Here is a 12,722-nt window from a genome sequence, read left to right as displayed (position 1 = left end):
ACACGGGGTGGCATCTTGATTGCATGGGATGCCACCGTGGTGGCGGTGTCAAACCCGCACCGGACGAACAACACACTCACGGCACTAGTTAAGCCGATCGAGGGAGGCGAATGGTGACTAACCGGTGTGTATGGGCCTCAGGGAAGCGAGACCAAGGTTGAATTCATGCGGGAGCTGGTGGAGATACGTGACTTGCATGCTGGCCCATGGACGGTGGTAGGGGATTTTAACCTCTTGGTTAACCCCGAAGACAAGAGCAACGATGTGGTGAACCACAGGATGATGGCAAGGTTTCGAACTAAGCTCAACCAACTGGATCTGCGTGAGATGTACTTGAATGGGAGAAGGTACACATGGTCGAATTAGAGGCAGCAACCCACGCTCGAGAAGATTGACCACGTCTTTGCATCTAGCTGCTGGGAGGATTTGCACCCCGCATGCTTGCTTATGGCGATGGGATCGGCTGTGTCCGATCATTGCCCCCTGCTGGTAGATTTACACGCGGACTTCACGATGGGCAGGAGGTTCCGTTTTGAGGCCTTCTGGCCAAAGGCGGAGGGATTCTTTGACGTAGTCAACACGTCTTGGCATTCGGTGCCCGGGACGGGGAACCCTTTTGTCGCGTTGGACAATAAACTGCGGGCCACCGCCAAGGCCCTTCACCGATGGAGCGATAAGTGGATTGGTAACGCTAAGCTACAAACCTTGATCGCCCTCGAGGTCATTGCGAGGTTGGGTCAAGCCATGGATAACAGAATGCTCTTGGCTGAGGAGCATGGCTTACGCAGAGTGTTGAAGAGGAAGCTGCTCGGTCTGGCTTCATCGCAACGTATGATTGCGAGGCAGCGATCCCGGATGCTGCAACTAAGGGATGGAGAAGCAAACACGGCATATTTCCACCGGAAGGCGTGCCATAGACAGTGAAAGAACGCCATTTTGTCGTTGTAAGCGAACGGCCGCATGCTATCCGGTCAGGACGAGATTGCGGAGGAAGTGGACGCATATTATTGCAGGCTCTTTGCGTCGGCCCCGGATAGAGATTTTGCGCTGAACATGGATACTTTGGGATTGCCGGTGCGTGGCCTCTCGCACCTTGAGGCCCCGTTCACACACAAGGAGGTGGAGAAAGTGTTGAAAGGGATGCCGCTCGATAAGGCGCCGGGACCGGACGGATTTACGGGACGCTTTTATGCCTCGTGCTGGCATATTATACGGGACGACATCATGCGGGCGATGGACCATTTTTTCCTTGGAGACATGCGGGGGCTGCCTTCAATCAATAAGGCGATAGTCACACTTCTGCCCAAGAAGATGGGAGTGGTGGAGCTTAAGGACTACAGACTGGTGAGCCTCATTCATGGGGCAATCAAGATTTTCGAGAAGGTCCTGGCAACAAGGCTGGCGGCAGAACTACCGCATCTCGTGGGCAACCATCAAAGTGCGTTTGTAAGCGGGCGGTCTCTCCATGACAACTTCATGTTGGTTCAGTGCACGGCTAGGCGCCTGCACGCTTTGCAGGAGCCCACGGTGCTCTTGAAATTGGACATCTCTAAGGCCTTCGACACCATTCAATGGCTGTTCCTACTGGAAGTGCTAGAGCACATGGGCTTTGGAGGAAGATGGCGAGCTTGTATTTGTGGCATTCTTTCCACGTCGACCACGCGGATTGCGGTGAATGGGGTGCCCGGTCACACGATCTTCAACTGCCGTGGGCTCCGCCAGGGGGACCCGGTATCCCCAATGCTATTCATCCTGTGCATGGAACCGCTGCATCGGCTGTTCCTCAAGGCCACAACGGTTGGCATCCTCAATCCCCTGGCACGTCGTGGACTGCGGCAGCGGGTTTCCATGTTTGCGGATGATGTGACCATCTTCATCAGGCCGGAGCGGAGGGACTTGGCAGCCTGTGATTTGATCCTGCGCACCTTGGGTCAGGCTGCCGGTCTACTTGTCAACACGGCAAAAAGCGCAGCACTTCCCATCCGATGCTCCGAGGAGCAGCTGACTCTTGTGTGTGACACGCTTGGGTGCCCTGCCGCGGCCTTTCCATGCAAATACTTGGGCCTCCCGCTCTCCCTCAGGAAGCTCACGGCGGCGCAACTACAAGGGCTTGTGGATCAGTTGGCCATGCGCCTGCCACACTGGAAGGCGGCGACCCTACCCAAGAGCAGCCGTGCGTTACTGGTACAATCGGTGCTATCTGCCATACCGATCCATTCCATGCTGGCTCTTGCCTTGCCACCGAAGACCATCGCCGCGATGGTTAAGATTTGCCGAGGATTTTTGTGGGCCGGCAAGGCGGATGCAGGCGGAGGCGCCTGTGCGGTGGCCTGGAACCGGGTTTGCACGCCTAAGTGGTCCAGTGGACTTGGCATCCCCAACTTGGCCTGGACGAATGTGGCGCTACAAACCAGGTGGTTATGGTTACAGAGAGTGGATCGCGACAGGCCCTGGGCGGAGTTCTCCTTTTCAGTGCCAAAGGAGGCCAAGCAGCTTTTTCAGGCAGCAGCAAGAGCGACTGTTGGGAACGGGCGCGGCACACTTTTTTGGGAGGATCACTGGCTCGACGGCTATCGGATTCAAGAGCTCGCACCGCGCGCATATGGCTCGGTCATGACAAGGATCAGAGGGACACTGACAGTATTTGAGGCCGTCACACACGGCCGGTGGGCCACGGACATCGGGCCTATTGGTGACATGGCTGGAATCGAGGAGTATATGAACATCTGGCTCAGGATTGGGGAGGTGCAGCTCCAGGAGGATATTGTGGACTCCTTCTCCTGGTCTTGGGAAAGGAGTGGCGAGTTCTCGGCCCGATCGGCCTACGCGGCAAGATTTGCCGGACAGCAGGTGTCCCCCACGGCGGCTTTCACTTGGCGGTCGAAGGCTCCACTCCGATGCCGTTTCTTTGCATGGTTAGCAATCATGAACAAGTGCTGGACGTCGGACAGATTAGCGAGGCGAGGGCTACCACACCAAGATGCCTGCCCATTTTGTGATCAGCAAGACGAAACGATCGGCCACCTACTTGTGGAGTGTGTGCTGGCACGGGAGGTTTGGGCCCGCATCTTCACGGCCTTCAACATGCCAGCTGGTGCGCTGCAGGCAGGAGAGACACTGCAGGACTGGTGTACGAGGCACGGCTCGCCCGGGCGTAACGCGAAAACAATCCGCACCGTATGTCTGCTCACCCTGTGGGAGCTATGGAAGCACAGAAAAGCCATAGTGTTCGACGGGGCGAATGTAAGCGTTACACGCCTTATGGAGCGAATAGGAAGCGAGAGTAGAGCTTGGATGCAGGCGGGCATTTTGAGAGGAGACCTTGCAGCGGTCTTCATAGGAGCACCGGAGTGGGCACACGGCGAATAGTCGGTTTGGTGCTTAGGCGGATGGCGACGAAACGCCGGTAATTATGTAATATAACTGTGGAGGGCTCTTCCCCTTTCTTCTTTAATATATGATACGCACACTCGTGCGTATTCGAGAAAAAAAAATGTTCGTAGTTCTGTACAACCTAATTAGCTAGTGAGTTTTATCATGTCTAGACTTCAATTTAATGCTTGACATAAAGATGGCCAAGATGAAGCCATGTATTATTAGCTGGTTACTCTGTATATATAGTCTCGGTGCATCGGCGGTGACTGGTGAAAGCCCTCGCTCCATAACCAAAGGAATCGTTAGCGCTTGCACATGCCGCAGTAATGGGTTTGGGCGGACACCTTGGACGCACATCTGTAGCAGAAGCTGCATCCACACCTACAATCGAAGAATCGAATTAAACAATTTCACGTTTATGAATCAACTCGACAATTACATTTTCCAAGGAACAAATCATCAGAGATTCAGAGTTCTAGGCTGTACCTGCATTTGATGTAGTTGCATCCTTCCGATTTCTCCACGTACATCTTGCACTGTGGGCACCGCTGCCACCTCTGCCGTCCGGCCAGCCGCCTCAGCAGGAGGTCCTCCCGGCCGCGCTCGTCCTGGCTGAGCTCCTGAAACTCCCTGCACCCGACGCCGGCGTGCCACGGCGCCGCGCACCGGGCGCAGAACAGCCGGTGGCAGTGCGGGCACTCCGCCTCCGCGATCGCCGCCGCCCCACCCTCGCCGTCGGCCAGAAGGGGCGCCAAGCATTCTCTGTACGGGCAGTGCACCCTCTTGGCACCGAGCGCGGACTCGCACAGCAGGAAACCCCACTTGTCGATCAGGTCCTAGGAGATGATGCCGAAGCAGCTCTCCGGCTCGACGGCGCCGTCCTCGCAGCCTGGGTCAGGGCACTTGACGCGAGCGACGTTCTCGCTCAGCTTAGCAGCGACGTACTGGGCGACGCAGTTCGAGCAGAAGGCGTGGCTGCACAAGGCGACGCTGAACTTGAGGATGCAGGGCACCGTCTCCATGCAGATGGGGCAGTCGAAGAGCTCGCCATCGCCGTCGACCACGGGCGCGTCATCGTCAGTGGAGGTGGGGCCGATGCGCGAGACCAGGAACGTTTCTGGCCTGAGTATACTCAGGATGCAATATTGAGTTCGTTAGATCTCCGCTCCGCACCGTAGTAGGGATGAATCAAGCGGGAGAGAGTAAAACTGACCGCACAACGAAAACGACGGCCGTCGCCGCCACGGCGAGGGCCCAGAAACACCATGCCTTTGCTCGCCCGCTCAAGCCCTTCTTATCTGCATCTGCAGGAGATGCTCCAGGCGTACGCGCGCGCGCGCCCTCCAGCATTCGCAGTGGCGCGGACTGGCGCGCTGACGCCGGTGACGGCACTGAGCCCGCGCCGTTGAGCAGCAGCGCCCCCGGCAGAGACAGGTCGTCGTCGAGGCACACGGCAAGAGGGGCCACGTCGAGGGCCGCCTTGTTCAGCTTGGCTTTTTCTTCGACTACGCTCGTCCGGTAGCACATCGCTGCCGCGCCGGCCGCCGCGGTGACGTTACCGCCGACCAAGACCACGCTCCCGTTCTTGGGCACGAGGCCCTTGAGCGGCTGCGCCTCGGCCGAGAGGACGGCGAGGAGAAGAAGGGCGGCGGAAGGGACTGCGGACGGCATCGCGCTTCCCCCGCACGGTCGCCGCCGCGTGTGCTAGTCGTGTGTTCAGTGCGCGGCAGAGGGAGGAAGAGGGTTTTTGGTTTGGCTGGCTTTCAACTCGAGACCCAGTGACCAACCCCTCGATCCCAATTATCTGTCGACTCTGTCTTTCCATGTGCCCCTTTTGTTCTCCTTGCATCCAACTGGAAATGTGGTGGTGACGACTCAAAAGATGGTGCTGCTGAGTGAACGCGTACGGTTTAACGAAAGTTGGTAGGTTCGTCTCATCTTCGGCCCCTGTTTTTTCCTCTCCCACCCTCCTCCTTTTTTCTTCTGGATTTTTTGGTAATATATGATGTCGCACAAAACAAAAGCTAAGATACATAAAGTACCTCGGAATAATCTAGGGGAATGTTAGGCGACCGTAGGAGGAAGTTCCCAGTGAACCCCCCATAGCTGCAGGATCAAGTTCTAACGGTAGCGGTTTTTCGGATGAAAAATGCACTAAAAAATGAAATGACATTTTTTTATTGTCAAAAATGCTATCCCAAACACTAAAACTGCCCGTTCCGTCGTTCGCAAATGTCATCCTGGCCAGCCAAGGGTCGCTATTGTAGTCCATAATCTAAACCAAATCGGTATTCTTTGATGCCCTACTCATTTCCTCTCTCAATTCACTTGATGTTTTTCACGGTCGGGGATATATACTCCACGGGCGGTCGGAGTGCGTGGGTTAACCTGAAGAGCATTAGCGCGACGGCAGATCCGGATGAGAAATTTGGGGATAAAACAAGGGAGTTGTGATTTACTCCTTTCTCTGTCCCTTATTTATAACAGGGAAGCAGCAAGCGACGCGATATTTCGACCATTCGTTGACCAGACCTACAGTGCACAGATTCCCCTTGACTGAAGCGGTTGTAGCAAGCGGAATTAGTGGGCGTGCAAGTCAAGGCGCCTCCAACGCCCATTATCGCGTTTGCTACGGTGCATGGAGAATACGCTCGGGAATCAAAAAAATCTCTTGCTATCCCCGCAAGTTTGCAGAAAATCTTTTGGAAGAACACAAATGATTACCTCTGATCCGTTAGGAGAAGCCATCAAACGAAGTGAGCTACTCCGGAATGTTCGATAAAGGGTGAACTCAATGCTCCCACGCGGATCAGTTTGGACCTTTTTCTAGGATCCAAAGTGTTCAAATCACAAGTTTGGTTCTTGAGTTGATGAAAATTGGTGTTCCTCCGGGATATTGCTTGGCATCTCTCTAAGAGAATCAGCCCAAATGCTAAATCCATCACTCGATTTTTTTGGTATATCCTCGCTTGGATCACTACTCAACCTCCTTCGAGAGACGATTGAGTATCACCAAAGTTTTTCTAATGAATCTGTACTGAAAGTCTCGAACTGTGAAAGATTGGCTCTTAGAATCCACCAGGATCGCTCTTTAGCAAGTTCGGGAGTCGCCTTGAATTGGCAAACATTCACGATACTCCCTCCATCCATATATAGGGCCTCATGCGTTTTTCGAAACCGCCTTTGACTGTTGATAAGATTGATAGTATATGAGTTGTATAGCGTGAAAATTATATCATGGGAAGCTCCTTTCACGTACGACTTTGATGGTATGCTCTTGCATGTCATATATTATTCCTTTAACATGTGGTCAAAATTAGTCTCAAAAAATGCATTAGCCCTATATATATGGATAGAGGGAGTACCTTTTCCCACGAAGATCCAATCGGCTCTGACGGATCACGAGACTTAGCTCTCAAGATCCGGACGGATTGGAGGGCTAATGACGTGGTTATCTCTCACACAGTACGCCCACTGAGGCCCAAGCCCACGTCATTCACGTAGCGGAAGATCAATTCACATGATTGGGGTTTATCCACTCGGGCCAGATACCCAGATGTAGATCCACTCAGATAATGGGGACATAAGAGCATCTGCAACCATAGTTGCCATATCTGAGCCCCTATACGTTCGTGGACAGCATCAGGCAAGTCCTTTTTTCTCCTCCTCCGATCCACAACAACACTACGCACATCTTAATACCCTAATCCACGCATGTCCATCATACAACGCAAATTCATCATAAATTCAATGATACGAATTAAATGGAAATTCATTATATGCCAAAATAAAATTGAACAATTCATACATAGATAAGCAATACACGAATGAATGAATGAATGACTTGATTTGTTGCCGTCATCTATAATCTTCTTCATGCGAAGCAACCATTTCTTGCCTTCATCATCCAAGAGGCTAATGTCTGGCAACATGATCCTTGACTCCTTTGTCTCTCTGACAAGCCTCAACTTCTCTCTCTCAAAGTCAATTCCTTCCACTGTTTTGTCGAAGCTCCCAATTTGCAATCTTCTCTAGCGTCTCAATTTGTTTTGTTATTCTCCAAGTTCAACCTCTCCCGGTCTAACTTAATCTTCTTATTTTGCACATCTACGAACATCTTGTATATTTCCTCCTTCTTCACGTCCTTGGCGGAAAAAATGGCCGTCCAAGTGGCGGACATTTTTCTTGCCAAGCCTTCACGCGCCACTCTGTCCTTCTTCCACTTGTTCGCCATAACTTGCCGATTTCTCTTCCGCACAGTTTCTTGTATGTCCGCCCCATCATTTTCTTCTTCCTCCTCATGAAATTCAATTGATTGAGCGGAGCCAGACCCATCATTTTTCTTCATCTTCTTCGTGCCGATTTCAATCTCCTCGACGAAGCTTTGCCACTTGGGTTTCGCATTCAATTTCATGCAACAATATGAAAAAGTGAATGTCTTCTTCTCTACTTGATGGTACAAAGCCGCAGTAAAAGCTGCATGGGTTTGAACTCCAATGCCGCTTTGGTCCCGACCAACAACTTGTTTGAGTTAACAGACAAATTTGCTCACAGAATCTTGGATGAGTGACCATCTATGTTGGGCAGAGCACGAGACACGGTTGCTAATAGACAAATTTGCTCACGGAATCTTGGATGGGTGCGGCTTCACGTAGTGTTTTTTCTCATGCTACAGTTTGAGAATTTTTCCAATATTTCTTGCCTTTTTTGCTTAGTTCCACATATCGGATCCATGCTAGTGTTACATCAACTCGCACACAACAAAACATCTTTAAATTGTGTGAATGCTAGACCTCTTGGCTTCACTATCTTCTTCTTTTAGTGTGTGACGTTTTCCCAACTTCAAACACCGAGGAATTGGTATCTTCCATGGTAAATTGCAAAGACTCTTGACCATCATTTATCATGTTATGCAATATTTGTTCCTACAATATGCATCACAATTTAACTATCGTCCTACAACTTTGATGTGATGGTATGTGCAACAAAACAATTTACAAATGCAAGCGTGAATGGGGCAAAGATTGTACTTGCTCTTGGTCAGGCATTCCATCGAACAATGTGTGGGCATGCCCGGAGCCTACATTGCCTGATGTCACCCGATGCCTTTGGAGTTGCGGGGAGTCGGCCATCGTGGATGCGTGGGGGGCGGCTTGCGAAAATCTCAAATCTAGGATGCCCGTCCACTGGGAGGGCGGAACAGAGTCAGGCACCACCGACAAGTTGTTTGTCCCCACGGCTACGACCTTCGGATTGGTCTGTGTCGCACCAAAGTCCATGTACTCAGCACCGGGCACAAAGGTCATCTTAGGACCCGACACCTCTGCAGTTACCTTCGCCACCACCTCACGCTCGCGCTGCCCCTAGCGGTGGTCCTTCCGGGCAAGGTTCTCCGCTTTGCAAGGAACCATCAAGCCGGGGAGCCCGACCAATTCCACCGAGGCATCATCCGTGCCTATGGTGGCAGACAGGTTGTCGATGATGACATCAGCGACGGCGGACGAGGACATCGAGCAAGGGAGGAAGTGGGCTGCGATGCAGAGGCAGGAAATGTAGGATGGAGGTAGGAGGATATCGGTCGAAGTGGAGGACTAGTCAATTTTGAGAGTATTTGGGATGGGTCGGGCTTGTCAGTGCCGACACAGTGGGCGCGCCCGGGCGTCCCTATATCCGCCCCATGTATGGGCCGTGTATGGGGAGTGTCGGCCATTCTGGGCGTTTGGGCCGGATTTGTAAGGTCTGGTTGGGTGCGGTTTTCGCGTCCGGTCAGTGATCTTTATGGTCACATTACCTTTTAAACCTTGTCTTTCTTCTTCTCAACTAATGAGATGAGGCAAATCTGTTGCTTCCTGTTTCAATTTTTTTTTCTAAAGATGGCACCTGTCCATGCTACGGATAGTACATTGTAAGGAGTATAAGTTTGCTGCGTGCACATGAACAACATGGTTAGTTTGCAAAATAAGCTCTTGGTACCTTCCTAATGACCAATCAATTGGCAACCTGCAGCCTGCTTATATGGTTGACAAGACCGCTGACTGTATGTACGCACAAGATTTAGAGAAAAGGCCAGAGCCCGACTTTATAAATAAAGCCACATGGCAGCGTCACGGAAACCACAAGTTAACAGGATCACGCACACATGCACAGAACGAAAAGTTTTAGAGTAGCCAAAGCAGGAGGGATACAGGCAACTGCCATACACGGCGCGCAGGCCGGAAAGGAGAAAGACCTAATCTCCGCAAACAACAGCACCAGGATTAGACGGTAGGGACCCTCCCGGAGATGTGAGATGCCGAAGCCCGAATTTTGTCGATGAGCAGGTCCAGGGCATCCCGACCAGTCTCCTTAGTCAATGATCTCCACTGTTGCAATAATACACATGATTTGAAAAGAACGTCAGCAGGCTTAGATGGGAAGGTCAGCTCAATAGTAAATTTGTTTCTAATGGTCCAGAGAGCCCAACATAAGGCTCCCAGGCCAACCCAAAATACCCTCTTGGTGACCCCAACCAAAGCTTTGGCTAGGGTTCGAATCTCAGAGAAAGAGGAGGGATTCCAAGAGACCTGAAGCCAAGATCTGACACAGCACCAAACCAACTTGGCCAGCACGCAATTGAAAAAGATATGATCAGAGTTTTCCAAGGCCCCACACAAATTACAGAACTCTGAGTCCGGCCCATTGCGTTTTTTGATCTGGTCAGCAGTCGGGAGGCGACCACGAAAGGCTTGCCAAAGAAAAAAATTAATCTTAGGAGGGACTTTGGATTTCCAAACGCAAGAGAATCTAGCCGAAGGAGTACCACCAATAAGTCTAGAATATAGCGACTTAACCGAAAATCTACCTGAGGCCGAATGAGGCCAAACCACAGAATCGGCCGACTCCGAGAGCACAGGGAAGAGGGCAGATAGACTTTTTCAATTATTAGATTTTTTTCAATCTTCCAACTCTTCAGGAGACAGGGCCCGATGAAAAGCCAAATCCCAATTATTAGCAGCCACCTCCGTGATGGAGATATTCGGATTAGGACAGTACGAAAACAAAACCGGAAAGCTCACGGCTAGGGGGGCATCCCCAGACCACCAGTCCAACCAAAAACGAACTGCCAACCCATTACCAACAAAGAACTTAACATGCTCCATAAAAATCGGTCTAACTTTGAGAAGGGATTTCCAAAACTAAGAGCCACGACTCGCAGTGGCAAACAGCGGGTTGGAGTGAGGGAAATATTTGGCCTTAAGAATCGAAAACCACAACGAATCGGCCCCAACAGTCAAAATTTTCCACCACCATTTGATAAGCAAATAGATGTTCATCACCCGAGTATTAATAATGCCTAACCCCCCAAGGTTTTTAGGCTTACACATAAGTTGCCACTTGACCAGCCTATATTTCCTTTTGCTATCCGCGGAATTCCAGTAGAAGGCTCCCCTATGTTTGTCGAAGCCAGCATGCACGCCATTCGTAAGAAGATAGAAGCCCATAAGAAACATGGGGAGAGAGGATAAGCAGGAGTTAATAAGAGCTACTTTGCCAGCATTGGTATTATATCTGCCCCTCCAGGGGAGCACCCTGTTCCCCACTTTAGCGACCGCCGGAGCGAAATCATTTGCATGAAGCATGACAGGAGAAATAGGGAGGCCTAGATACTTGAAGGGGAAGGAGCCTAATGAACAGTTAAGGAGCCTGGCAACCCGCAAGGCTTCCGCCCCATCTACACCCGTCACCAGTACCTCACTTTTAGTGAAATTAATCTTAAGACCCGAAACGGCTTCGAAACACAGCAGGATGAATTTCAGATTGGCAATACAGGTGTCATCCAGCTCCACCATATTGAAGGTGGGAGACACCCTCCGGAAGTAAATGGGAGACCACAGGAGCGATGTGCCCACAACGGGCCGCCCTGGAGAGCATGCATGAGAAGGCGTCGGCCACAAAGTTAAAAAGAACAGGAGAGGCCGAATCCCCTTGGCGAAGGCCCCTGCCATTCGCAAAGAAATTGCTAACAAAGCCATTGACAGCAACGACATTATGGCCACCCGAGACCAACTGCATGATACGATGAACATAAGCACCGTCGAAGCCTTTAGCAAGGAGGACCTGCTTGAGGAAAGGCCAGCTAACCGAGTCATACGCTTTCTCAAAGTCTAACTTAAGTATAATCGCTTTAGCTCTCCGAACATGAAGATCATGAACAATCTCATGTAGGGATAGGATACCGTCAAGAATGAAATGCCCTTTAATAAAAGCAGATTGATAGGGGCTAATAACTCTATGAGCGACCGGAGACAAACGATTCGAAAAGCCTTTAGCCGGGAATTTGGCAAAGTTGTTAATCAAAGCAATAGGCCGAAATTGGGAAATAACATCAGCACCCTTGACCTTGGGGATCAGGGATATCACAGCGTAGTTCAGGCGAGAGATATCGACAGTACCAAGACAGAAACCCTGGATAACATTACATACCAACTGTTTCAACTGGGGCCAAAATTTCCGAAAGAAAGGAATGGAAAAGCCGTCTGGCCCAGAGGCAGCATTGGGATTAGCAGTGTTAACAACATCCCAGATTTCCTGATCAGAGAGAGGGATCATCAAGGAGGCATTCTCCTCGGGTGTGATTTTAAGACATGAGCTCCAAAGGTAGGGAGAGATAGAGAAGCCCGATTGAGGTTTAGCCCCTAACAACGAAGAGAAAAATTCCACCACATGATCCATAATAGCAGACTGCTTAGAAGATCGCACACCATTAATCAATAGGCTATTATTATCACAACGCCTATGCCTACCGTTCGCAATCGCCGAAAAATAAGCTGTAGGAGAGTCCCCTTTAAGAGTCCAGTTAAGATTGCCCCGCTGACGCCAGTAGATCTCAGCCTGGTGGTGCAACTATATTAAAGCAGCCTCAAGATTATAACGGACGGCCCAACCATCGTCAGAGAGCCCAGTAGAATCAGCCGCATGATCTAGCGACACGATCTGGCTCTCGAGGAAAGATTTGGTGCGATGATCCTCCGCCGCACGATTACGAGACCAACCTCTGAGAAATTTACGCAGGTTATAGGAGCACGAGTGCCAATCATCCAGAGGCCCAACCGAGCGGGAATTGGAAGAAAGGGATTGGGAAATCTTCGCTGCAACCATATCAACAAAGCCATCCACAGACAGCCATGATGCATCAAATTGAAATCTAGCCGGAGGTCTAGGGCTAATGGAACCGTCGTCAAGAATCAAGGGGGTATGATCAGACCCGACAATGCATTTGGCGTTAAGAGAAGTCCTAGGGAACAAGGAATCCCACCTGGGACACAGGAAGACTCTATCAAGCACGGATCTAATAGGGTTAGCCTGAT

At 51.0% G+C, this 12,722-nt stretch overlaps 1 pseudogene; it reads right to left on the bottom strand.

Annotated features, from left to right (window-relative positions):
- Positions 1-3,503: 3,503 nt before the first annotated feature.
- LOC119367535 lies at positions 3,504-5,046 on the bottom strand (annotated as a pseudogene).
- Positions 5,047-12,722: the final 7,676 nt, after the last annotated feature.

This window comes from Triticum dicoccoides, chromosome 2B (genome assembly GCF_002162155.2).
Source record: "Triticum dicoccoides isolate Atlit2015 ecotype Zavitan chromosome 2B, WEW_v2.0, whole genome shotgun sequence".
In the NCBI taxonomy this organism is placed as follows: Eukaryota; Viridiplantae; Streptophyta; class Magnoliopsida; order Poales; family Poaceae; genus Triticum; species Triticum dicoccoides.
This window is presented reverse-complemented; position numbering and strand designations above follow the sequence as displayed.